This window comes from Camelina sativa, chromosome 5 (genome assembly GCF_030686135.1).
Source record: "Camelina sativa cultivar CO46 ecotype springtype chromosome 5, ASM3068613v1".
Classification (NCBI taxonomy): Eukaryota; Viridiplantae; Streptophyta; class Magnoliopsida; order Brassicales; family Brassicaceae; genus Camelina; species Camelina sativa.
The window spans coordinates 31,868,619-31,881,525 of record NC_141884.1 but is presented as its reverse complement, the minus strand read 5'-3'; the positions used below and the strand labels follow the sequence as shown (position 1 = coordinate 31,881,525).

At 40.3% G+C, this 12,907-nt stretch overlaps 1 pseudogene; it reads right to left on the bottom strand.

The window, feature by feature from the left end:
• Positions 1-1,351: 1,351 nt before the first annotated feature.
• LOC104751207 (uncharacterized) lies at positions 1,352-12,401 on the bottom strand (annotated as a pseudogene).
• Between the last annotated feature and the right edge of the window lie 506 nt (positions 12,402-12,907).

Genomic DNA, 12,907 nt, shown 5'->3' with positions numbered 1-12,907 from the left:
CCAGTAGGCCAAAGCCTGTTATTCGGGAATTAGTAATAAGCTTTAATATACCTGGTCAAACACTTGGGATGACATTTAGGAAGGGATTACAAAAAATAAGGATGGCATTCCTCAAATGCACATCGAGGAGGTTCGAACCCGCGACATCGAGAGTTTACAAGGGGGACAGTAACTAGTAGGCCAAAGCCTGTTATTCGGGAATTAGTAATAAGCTTTAATATATATGGTCAAACACTTAGGATGACATTTAGGAAGGGATTACAAAAAATGAGGATGGCATTCCTCAAATGCGCATCCAGGAGGTTCAAACCCGCGATATTGAGAGTTTACAAGGGAGAGAGTAACCATTAGGCCAAAGCTTGTTATTCAGGAATTAATAATAAGCTTTAATATATATGGTCAAACACTTAGGATGACATTTAGGAAGGGATTACAAAAAATAAGGATGGCATTCCTCAATTGCACATCCAGGAGGTTTGAACCCGCGACATCAAGAGTTTACAAGGGGGATAGTAACCAGTAGGCCAAAGCTTGTTATTCGCGAATTAGTAATAAGCTTTATTATATATGGTCAAACACTTAGGATGACATTTAGGAAGGGATTACAAAAAATAAGGATGGCATTCCTCAAATGCGCATCCAGGAGGTTCGAACCCGCGACATTGAGAGTTTACAAGGGGGACAGTAACCAGTAGACCAAAGCCTGTTATTCGAGAATAAGTAATAAGCTTTATTATATATGGTCAAACACTTAGGATGACATTTAGGAAGGGATTACAAAAAATAAGGATCGCATTCCTCAAATGCGCATCCAGGAGGTTCGAACCCGCAACATCGAGAATTTACAAGGGGGAGAGTAACCAGTAGGCCAAAGCCTATTATTCGGGAAATAGTAATAAGCTTTATTATATATGGTGAAATATATAGGCTATTTGTTTTAGGAAGGCTATTTTGTTATTTAGGATAGCATTCCTTAATAGTGTAGGTATGTGTATTAAAGAAACTGAAAGCTTTCATAAATAACAACATAAAGGAAAGACAAAATATATCTACTAAAAAACTTAATTATATTTAGGAAGGAGTTTCTGAAATTCAGGATGACATTCCTTTACAATATAAAAGTATGTTGTCTTAATGTTTCACATAACAGAATGACTACCCAATCAAATGAAAACTATAAATTGAAATTAAAGAATAGAATACTGTAAAGTATGAAACACATCATCCTATTTGTATCATCCTCTACAACACCTACAAAAAAAAAGAATGAAAAATGTTAAAATACATATCCCAAAAATGTCACAGATTCAACATATAGCTTTGTTGTATGAAATTTATAACTAACCGATAATCATATGGGAAGTCGGCATGTACTCTTATTGTGTCCTGCTGTGCCACATCTACTGCATTTGTGACTCTGAGACTTTTAACCTGGCACCCCAAATTCTCCAACAGATCGCTTTCTTTTTTTTGGTGGTCTCCCACTGTTTAACTTACTAAATGGAGGTGCACAAAAGAATTCTTCTATAGAATCAGGGAAAATCCAATCTTTTATATCTCCATTCGAGTGTATGCTTACAGCATATACTTTAGCCCATGTCTCAGTCAAGTAGCAAACATGAACAAACTTATTTTCATCCCTATTTGAACGCTTCGCAGCAGCAATGGCATGAATGCACATAATTTTGTCGATGTCAAAAACACAGCAACTGCAATGCATGTTCTTCAAGTGAACAATAAACTTGTTAATGTTGTCCTTCACCTCAAACTCGTCTTCATCAACTTGGAAAACGTCAAGTTTCATTGCATCTGAGAACCTTGATACCAACTTCTTCACTACTTGCGGCGTGACAAGCTTGTCATGTTTAGCAGCCTTTTCACGTCTCTCATGAAACCACGAAGTCAAAGTTAACCTGATTGTCTCAAGAAGAGAAAGAACTGGCAACTCTCTTGGTTCTTTCAACATCGAATTAAATGATTCAGCAATGTTTGTTGTCATAATATTGTAACGATTTGAAGGAGCATAGGAATGAGCCCACTTTCTGAAATCAGCTTTTTGTAAATACTCAGCCAACTTAGGATTTGCATCTTGAATCTGGATGAATATTTTAGCAAACTCTTCACGAGTATAAGCAATGGCTGCAGATTCAACAAATGGCAAATATGATTGACCCTTGAAACTTACTTTGATGTTGTTTCCAAGGTGGTATTTGCAGATTTCATGATGTGATGCTGGATACAACTATGTAAGTGATTTTGCAATGGACGATGCACGATCAGAGACAAACACCAAATCTGGGGCATCAAGTATGATTGTAACGCCCCCGAACCGTCCTATGACCATGCAGGCCAACGGACAGCCACGGAACGCCACTATGGGAACTGCACCGGGGTGATCCGGCCGAGGGACGGAAGCTGCAGACTTCCCGACCGGTCCTTCCTAGCACAATTCCGCCCGCGACCGAGACTGCTTAGGCTTTGCAACCCTCGCGGTCTGGTGCGTTGTGTTGGCCCGGACAACGCTGGAACCATTTCAAAATTCAACGACTTAAATACAAAGACTTTCAACTTTATTTACTTCATAAAACAGTTCATAAAGCATTAATACGAAAATGGCGCCAGGCTTAAGGCCAAAATACGATTAATAAAATTTTACAAAAAGAAACAACAACTTGCAAAGGCAACGCAACTCTACACCGGCTGGCCTAACGTCCTGTGCTCCCCGCTAAGACTTTTCCCACTAAGGTTACCTGCAACACAAAAATATGAGTCTTGAGTGCTACATCACTCAGTGAGTTCGGCAACCTAACAAGAAACCAAAACCCAAACCCCAACCCCAGCAAGCAACACACAACATGCAAGCTAACTAACTGCATGCAGCACTCCATTGCAACATGCAAAACCAAATGCAAGAAAAACAAGCAATAAAATATGCAAGTTAGTCAAGCAATCTCCAAATATACTATCAAAGTATACGCATGCGGAAGCTAACAACTCTTCTCTCCTTCACTTTAACGCCTCAACGCTTCGTCACCTCCTCACTTCATCACTTCCCCCATACCCGTGAACACCTATACTCACAGCCACAAAGGCACGCGAGTATAGAACATCACATGCGAGTTCCTTTCAACAGGCTCTCTCGCCTACACCGTCGTGTAGTACTCGGCCATAGGCTGCAATCCCGTCTCTCCGAGTCTTCGTAATCCGCACCGATTACGGCTTTGGGGAAGTCTTCTCCTGCACAACCTCAACACACAACCAAACAAACCTGCAAAGCACACAAGCTACATGCAAGCTACAAACAACTACATGTAATGCACACAAGTAACATGCAACACAAACAAGTAACATGCAAGGCACACAAGCCAACATGCAATCACAAACAAGCAACATGCAAGGCACACAAGCCAACATGCAATCACAAACAAGCAACATGCAAGGCACACAAGCCAACATGCAATCACAAACAAGCAACATGCAAGGCACACAAGCCAACATGCAATCACAAACAAGCAACATGCAAGCCTTAGTAACTAGAGAAATAACTAGAAACTAAGCGCTAGACACAACCTCACACCAATATGCAAACAATCAATAACGAGACTTAACTTCCTAGAACTTCGATCTAGAAAGAAAAGAAACGAATCAACCCAACACCCCAACGAAAATGCTTAGATTTCACCATAAATCTTAAGCGAAAATAACCCAAAATCCCACCTATCATGTGCCATATCACATGCTTCGAAACTCACCTGACTTAGCTGAGAAGAATCGATCAACTCGGACTCCTAGCAAGGACTTGACGTGAACGGCTCCTACAGCAGCGCTTCGCTACACACTCGCGGGAAGAGAGAACTCTGAGGAAGAACTCTCTCTCGCTCACTCTCTAACTTCTCTTACTCTCTCTTTTACTCTAACTTAGCAAGAGAAACGAAAATGGCTTCTAAGGACCTAAGGCCTCTATTTATAGTGAAGTGGTGAGTGCTTTGGGCGGCGGATTCGACCAATGCATGTCGCATGCACTCTCCTCATTAGAGCAACTTCAACACTTGGAAGCATCTTGGTTAGACACCTTGATTCCCACTTAGCTCTCTTGGATTATTTAATTCTCCCACTAAGCTCCACTAATCCACTTTGAATTATGTAATCCTCCACTAGCTGCATGAAATCTGATTGGTTGATTTTTCATAAATCACCATTTCCTTAGTTTTTCCGGAAATTCTCGATCGCTATCGGCAACTCTCGGTCCTCCCTCTCGGACGCTACCGGCAACTCTCGGTCCTTGGTACGTTTCGGACGACTCGGATGGTACGTCTCGGACAACTGGCCATTTTTCTATCCGTCCAAAATTTCTCGGACTTTTCTTCAGCAAACTTTCTTTTCTCCTTGCTGGCTTCCTCTCTTAACCTTTTGGACTTGAAATCACGTCAAAAATTTACCCCTGGGTGAGGGTCACTACATTCTCCCCCCCTTATAGGAATTCGTCCCCGAATTCCCATGAACTCCTCTGGTCCTCCTTCTAATGCGTCTTGCTTCCATTCTCTTCTTCTCCTTCATGCGCTTGATATTGGCCAACTCTCTCGAACACGAACTTGTTTTTGGCCACCACTCCAACTTGCTCCACCCAACTCAGCACTTCCACTAACAGGCCAGGAAAAAGGGTTTAACCTAGAACACTAAGGTTTCCCTACACGGCCTATCACTAAGGGTTCTCTACAACACTTAGCTAGAAGGCTTCCTGCACACAATAACTAGGACTTGGACTAGCACCACCATGTGCTTCCAAAATCCCAAACAACTAACACACAACAAGACAGCAAACGCGCAAACACACAAAACGCAAGCACGCAAGCACACAAACACACAAAGAGGGAGTTAGCACCCATACTTACCTTCCCGGCGACCACACAGTCGTGAAGGTTAAGGGTTAACTACCTAAGGGGAAGGATACACACGATCCCTTCTCACTTGCCGCTTCACAAGTCGCTCCTCCTCGGGACTGGCAGTGGGGGATATTCTTCTTCTGCTTCCGCTTCTATGGCATTGATCATCGGACAAGCTGCCATGTAATGGCCACTCTTGCCACAATTGTAACATATGATGTGAGATGGCACTTGGCGATCACTCTCACCTGCCTTCGAGCACTCTCGAAAATAATGGCCCGACTCTCCACATGAGAAACACTCAACTCCTCTTCTCCCCAGTTTTGAACTACTCTCTTCCTGGTCTGATCGACTCCTCTTTCGGGTAGCACTACCACTTGGCATCATCTTCGCCTTGCCCTTCTCTTGGTCTTTTCTCATGGCTTCCTTCTCCATTTCTATGTGCTCCTCCACATTTACATCCCTCTCCGCCAACTTGTCAACTCGTTGGTAAGTGACAGACATGAGCCTACTCTGAATATCTGGTCGTAGCGCATGTAAAAAGTGGCGTGTCATAGCTGCCTCATTGTCTCGCCCTCGGTACACATACTTTCGCAGTCGAGTAAAGATTGCCTCTAGCTCTCGAACGCTCTTCTCGCCTTGTTTTAAGTTTATAAACTCATTCTCCAATCTGTCTCTGGCCTCTGGTGGGAAATACTTTCCTTCGAACTCATTTCGAAACTCTTGCCATGTTGGATCTCTACCATAGTGTCTCTTCACACCGATCCACCAATCACTAGCGTCATCCTTCAAGTAGTGCACTGCAACATCTTTCTTATAATCCTCTTGACATCGGATTGCCTCAAAATTCCTCCCCATGGTTCGCAACCAATTATCAGCTTCAAAGGTGTTTGATCCTCCCCCAAAATACTCGGTTCCCAAATTTCTCATAGTCTCCACGATCTTCACAAAGCTCGGAGCCTGTTGCTGTCTCATGAGCTCTGTCCATTCTAGGATCGCAGCTTGCAATAGATCTCTTGGTCCACTCTCTTGACCTCTTGGCTCTTCGCGCACATTCATTTGTCTTGGCTCCTCGGGTACACTCCTTTGTCTTTGTTCCAATGGTACACTCCTTTGTCTCGGCTCTTCACGGACATTCGTTTGCCTTGGCGGCACACTCCTTGGCTCACATCGTTCATGATTTGCACGTTGTACACCAGGCGTTTGATGGAAACTTGCTCGCTGTCGACCCGGATTGTTGAATCGCAGGCCAGACCAATCTCCTCCGAAAAATGTTTCCATCATGAATCTTGTTCTTTCTCCGGATAACGACCCACTTCTTTCGGAACTCGACCTCACCGTCGTCCGATCGTCATTCTCTCTTGATCTTGTCGCTCCCTCGACATCGTTTTGATCACCCCCTACCGATTCTTGCCATTCTCTCTCAACATCATATTGTTCATCCCCCAAAGAGTCTCGCCACTCTTCTCCATCATCTCTTGAATCACCCCACGACCATCCCTCTTGACTTCCTCGGTCTGACATCTGCACATGCATCCAAGGGTAAGTCCTAATCCCATCTACCTAAAATGCACAAGGACGTACCGGTTTCCTAAAATTGCCTTTGCGACTTATTTACTCGATAAAACATTTGAAATCGCAGGTTCCATAAGCATCATAACCATGCTCTGATACCACCGTTGTAACGCCCCCGAACCGTCCTATGACCATGCAGGCCAACGGACAGCCACGGAACGCCACTATGGGAACTGCACCGGGGTGATCCGGCCGAGGGACGGAAGCTGCAGACTTCCCGACCGGTCCTCCCTAGCACAATTCCGCCCGCGACCGAGACTGCTTAGGCTTTGCAACCCTCGCGGCCTGGTGCGTTGTGTTGGCCCGGACAACGCTGGAACCATTTCAAAATTCAACGACTTAAATACAAAGACTTTCAACTTTATTCATAAAACAGTTCATAAAGCATTAATACGAAAATGGCGCCAGGCTTAAGGCCAAAATACGATTAATAAAATTTTACAAAAAGAAACAACAACTTGCAAAGGCAACGCAACTCTACACCGGCTGGCCTAACGTCCTGTGCTCCCCGCTAAGGCTTTTCCCACTAAGGTTACCTGCAACACAAAAATATGGAGTCTTGAGTGCTACATCACTCAGTGAGTTCGGCAACCTAACAAGAAACCAAAACCCAAACCCCAACCCCAGCAAGCAACACACAACATGCAAGCTAACTAACTGCATGCAGCACTCCATTGCAACATGCAAAACCAAATGCAAGAAAAACAAGCAATAAAATATGCAAGTTAGTCAAGCAATCTCCAAGTATACTATCAAAGTATACGCATGCGGAAGCTAACAACTCTTCTCTCCTTCACTTTAACGCCTCAACGCTTCGTCACCTCCTCACTTCATCACTTCCCCCATACCCGTGAACACCTATACTCACAGCCACAAAGGCACGCGAGTATAGAACATCACATGCGAGTTCCTCTCAACAGGCTCTCTCGCCTACACCGTCGTGTAGTACTCGGCCATAGGCTGCAATCCTGTCTCTCCGAGTCTTCGTAATCCGCACTGATTACGGCTTTGGGGAAGTCTTCTCCTGCACAACCTCAACACACAACCAAACAAACCTGCAAAGCACACAAGCTACATGCAAGCTACAAACAACTACATGTAATGCACACAAGTAACATGCAACACAAACAAGTAACATGCAAGGCACACAAGCCAACATGCAATCACAAACAAGCAACATGCAAGGCACACAAGCCAACATGCAATCACAAACAAGCAACATGCAAGGCACACAAGCCAACATGCAATCACAAACAAGCAACATGCAAGGCACACAAGCCAACATGCAATCACAAACAAGCAACATGCAAGCCTTAGTAACTAGAGAAATAACTAGAAACTAAGCGCTAGACACAACCTCACACCAATATGCAAACAATCAATAAACGAGATTTAACTTCCTAGAACTTCGATCTAGAAAGAAAAGAAACGAATCTACCCAACACCCCAACGAAAATGCTTAGATTTCACCATAAATCTTAAGCGAAAATAACCCAAAATCCCACCTATCATGTGCCATATCACATGCTTCGAAACTCACCTGACTTAGCTGAGAAGAATCGATCAACTCGGACTCCTAGCAAGGACTTGACGCGAACGGCTCCTACAGCAGCGCTTCGCTACACACTCGCGGGAAGAGAGAACTCTAAGGAAGAACTCTCTCTCGCTCACTCTCTAACTTCTCTTACTCTCTCTTTTACTCTAACTTAGCAAGAGAAACGAAAATGGCTTCTAAGGACCTAAGGCCTCTATTTATAGTGAAGTGGTGAGTGCTTTGGGTGGCGGATTCGACCAATGCATGTCGCATGCACTCTCCTCATTAGAGCAACTTCAACACTTGGAAGCATCTTGGTTAGACACCTTGATTCCCACTTAGCTCTCTTGGATTATTTAATTCTCCCACTAAGCTCCACTAATCCACTTTGAATTATGTAATCCTCCACTAGCTGCATGAAATCTGATTGGTTGATTTTTCATAAATCACCATTTCCTTAATTTTTCCGGAAATTCTAGATCGCTATCGGCAATCTCGGTCCTCCCTCTCGGACGCTACCGGCAACTCTCGGTCCTCGGTACGTTTCGGACGACTCGGATGGTACGTCTCGGACAACTGGCCATTTTTCTATCCGTCCAAAATTTCTCGGACTTTTCTTCAGCAAACTTTCTTTTCTTCTTGCTGGCTTCCTCTCTTAACCTTTTGGACTTGAAATCACGTCAAAAATTTACCCCTGGGTGAGGGTCACTACAATGATAGTACGAAGACACCTTAAAAACCAATTCCAAGATTTATCATTTTTTGAATCAACAATAGCAAAGCCTATCGGGTATAGGTGATGATCTCCATCTTGTGCTGTAGCTACTAATAAAGTTCCTTTAAATTTCCCCTTCAAGAAGGTACCATCTACTGCAATCACTCTTCTCACCAAATCAAAACCTCTTATCGATGGACCGAATGCAATGAACACATATTTGAATTTAGTACCAGAATCCATTTCAAGATAAACAACTGATCTTGGATTTCTTTCCTTAGCCATGAACAACGATTTTGGTATGTTGTGGTAACTTTCCTCAGGAGTTCCTCTAACCAAAATCTGAGCTGCCTCTTTTGCTCTCCAAGCTTTTTTGTATTGTATATGAACACCATGATCTAATCTAACTCTCTCAATTATCTGTTTTGGCTTGAGTCCAGCCTTCTTTTCTGCAAAATGACTGCAAATAAAAGAACCAAGGAGTTTTGCATTGGCTTGCCTATGGTTCGCATTCCTGTACGTTGTATCACAATTGTGTTCTCCCATATACTTAATCACTACAAAGAAATCAAATGACTTGAGCTTCGTTGCACGCATCTTCCATTTGCAACTAGGGTCGACACAACCCAATATCAATCTTGTTCTGTCTGACCACAAAGATCTGAACTCAAACTTGAACTCAAGTGCAAACAGCCGCATCTTCATCATCAACTCTGCTTTGTTTTTGAAATATTTCCCCTCATGTATATAATATCAGTCCCTTGAGTGTGAAGTGAAAAACCTCTAGGAATACCATCATAAATCACTTTTTCAGCAATTGAACAGGTATCAGAATGTGATTCAGAAACTGTGGCGCCACTTCCACTTGGTTCATGAAACTCCTACATATGAAATGTAAACATTAGGGGATATCTGATAAAGACTTTAGGATGACTTTCCTTACATATAGATATCAGACTTGATTTCATCATATCCTTCTTAATGCACAAAGAAAGATTCTAATATATATGACTCTATTCTTCACAGCAAGCACCTATTACAAAAAACACATATGTATTCTATCATTTGTAAGACATTGTTTTTTGAGTAAAAAAATAGAGCCAAGTTTACCTTGGTTAGATAACGAACTGATGCAACAGATATATCACTATTTGAAAACTGAAAACCTTGAATGCATTGGTTGTTCTCTAAAGTAGCTGACAGAGTATTACTTTCAACATTCCCAGAATCAATAGGCAACTACATAAAAAAACAAAAAAAAAACATCAAATATAAGAAAGACATACTAATGCAGTAAGAAAACTACAGTGTATTCACTTACAGTCACACATAAACGATTCAACTCAGGGTCATCTTGAAACTTCCTGAAAAATGTCTGTACTTGACGATCATTTCGCAAACACATTGGTGGAGAATCTTCTACCATCAAATTCATCCTTGAAGAAAGCCTATAGCTAAGTTTGATATCATTCACTAAACAATCAAGTCCAAAATCTTCAATTACCATCTCAGCTAAAACCTTATATGTGATATTCTCATCTACTTCACTAAGAGATCCTCCTTTTTTAGAATCAATTGCAAAATCCCATACTCCTCTATCGTTTTGTTTCCACTCCCCACAAACAGAGTATAACTCAATCATAGTCACTAATCAGGTTAGAGATCACCTTGCGATTGAGGCTAGCTCTAAATATGAATCGAGAGGAACCACTACCAAATTGAAATTGCGAATCGAGAGGAACCACTACCAAATTAAGCAGGATCGATCACTAAACTGACATCGGAGCTAGACAAAGTTGACAGATATCGCCGGAAATAATGGGACATAAGGACGGAGCTAATCGTTACCGGAAGATCTCGTCGGAGAAGTTGGTGCCATCGTATCTCGTGGAAGAAATAATTTGAGTTTATAAAATCTTAACACAATTTGGGTTTATAAAATGCAAGGGTAAAAGAGTCATTATATTTATTAATGAATGGTATTGATGGAAAAATAAGGAATGTGTGGTATTTGAGGAAAAAAAAACTATTTGAGTAAAAAAAAACTATTTGAGTGGCATTTTAGGGCAATTCTCATAAATAAACACAATAACAAAATAAAATATTTGAGTCTTTTTTTTTTTTTGGACAAACTTTTTTTGGACAAACAAATATTTGAGTCTCTTTAAACACTAATTGTGTACCTATATATCTAGGATGTGCATAAAATCAAATCATTACCCTACATTACATTGATAGCAAAACATAAAAATAAAAAGATTTGAAACACATTTTTTTAAGATTCAAGATATTCAAGAAGGATTTATGTAACATTCAATATGTCATTCATAAACGTGAATTCACGCCTACCATGTTTTGAACACACTGCTTTGTGATTATGTTAAAGTAGATTGTGATACATTAAGACAAAACATAAGATAGGTAATCTAATTATAATTTAGGAAGGACTTTTTGAAATTTAGGAAGGAGTGATTGACGTTTAGAAAGATCTTCCTAAAACAACATGTTGGATATTTCTATTTGCTACATTTATTGTAAAACACTAATATGTGCACAAAATCAAATCATTATACATCACTAATGGAGTAATATGTGATACAATAAGGTAAAATACATATGAAGAGATTAAAAACACATTTTTAAAAAATTTAGGAAGGGTTTCATAGCTTTTAGGAAGACATTCTTGGATTTTAGGAAGACCATCCTTAATGACTTGAACTCAAACTTCCACTCCAGTGCCCATTTTCTCATCTTCATCATCAACTCTCTGCTTTGTTCTTGAAAATATTTGTCATCATGTATCTCATCAATCATTTGAGTTTAGAGCTGAAAACCTTATTCAACAACATGATCAGTCCATAAATTCAATTTTCGTTTTAACATTACTTCAAGATATTTTATATAGCACCCCACATTTAAACCAGTTTTCAACACTGCTAGATTGATTAATCTTAAAACCCCAAGAAACAGTACCAAGTCTGTGGCATAAGCAAAACAATTCAAAAACTCATATCAAGCTAGATACCTACCAATTCAAAAAAAAATCACATATCAAAATACATAAAAACTGCACGCTGCCAAATATGGTAGAGAGTTATTTCATACGGAGGCAGAGAGAGAGAGAGAGAGAGAGAGAGAGAGAGAGAGAGAGAGAGAGAGAGAGAGAGAGAGAGAGAGAGAGAGAGAGAGAGAGAACGCTACCAGTGGACGACGTAGCGAAGCTGCGGTGAGACCGGATTGATTTCAATGTTCGATGTACCTGCGAATCACGACAAAGAAATTAGAGAAATTGCGGCCAGATCTAGTCTTACAAAGATGATTTATTCACAATTATCAGAGAAGATTTCCTAGGCAATGACAGATCTCAACAATCTCAACACTATCACTACATGCTCGATGCTCGTTTCTCACACAGATTGATCCATCTCTCTGCTCCATCTATAACACAGATTGATCGAGATTATTAGCAAACTCTGCAATCTCAATGGGTGATGAAGAAGAAGAAATAAGAAATTGATGATAACCATCTATTTAACACCTGATTGAATCTTCATGGAGCAAAGTAACGCTTAATGAAAGCTTTAGTGGAGTGATTTGGTCTGTAATTAAAGATCCGAGATCAGAAATGAAGATTTCATATTGGAAGATTCATCACAAACTTTGACGAAAAATGTAAAAGAGATAATGCGTTTGAGTTTTTTTAAATAATAAATATTGTTCTTTTTTAATACTTAATATTAAAAATGCTAGATTAGGAATATTTAAGTATGTGTGCTACTTTTGGAACAAAAAACATTTTTATCTATTTTTATCTAGATAGTGCTATTCTAGGATATTTCTCATACATTTTTATCTATTTTACATTTAGGGTATAGTTTTGAGGAGCTAGAGTTTAGTGTTTAGAAATTAATTATTTTTTAGAAAATGGTATCATTAAAAATGGACAACAAGGGAGTATATTTTTACAAAAAGGTGTAGAAAAAAAAATATTTTTGTAAATGCCCTATAATTAAATACGTTTTTAAAGTTGATTAAAATTTCAACATTGCTAGTATATATAATCCATCCAAATCAAGGAAGGAAATTGTTGGCATCTTTATTAGAATTTTTCTATTTAAAGTTGAAAATATATATTATTATATTCATAATGTCTTTAGTTAGATCAAAATTTAAGAGTTATTGGAATTTATTCAAACTTCC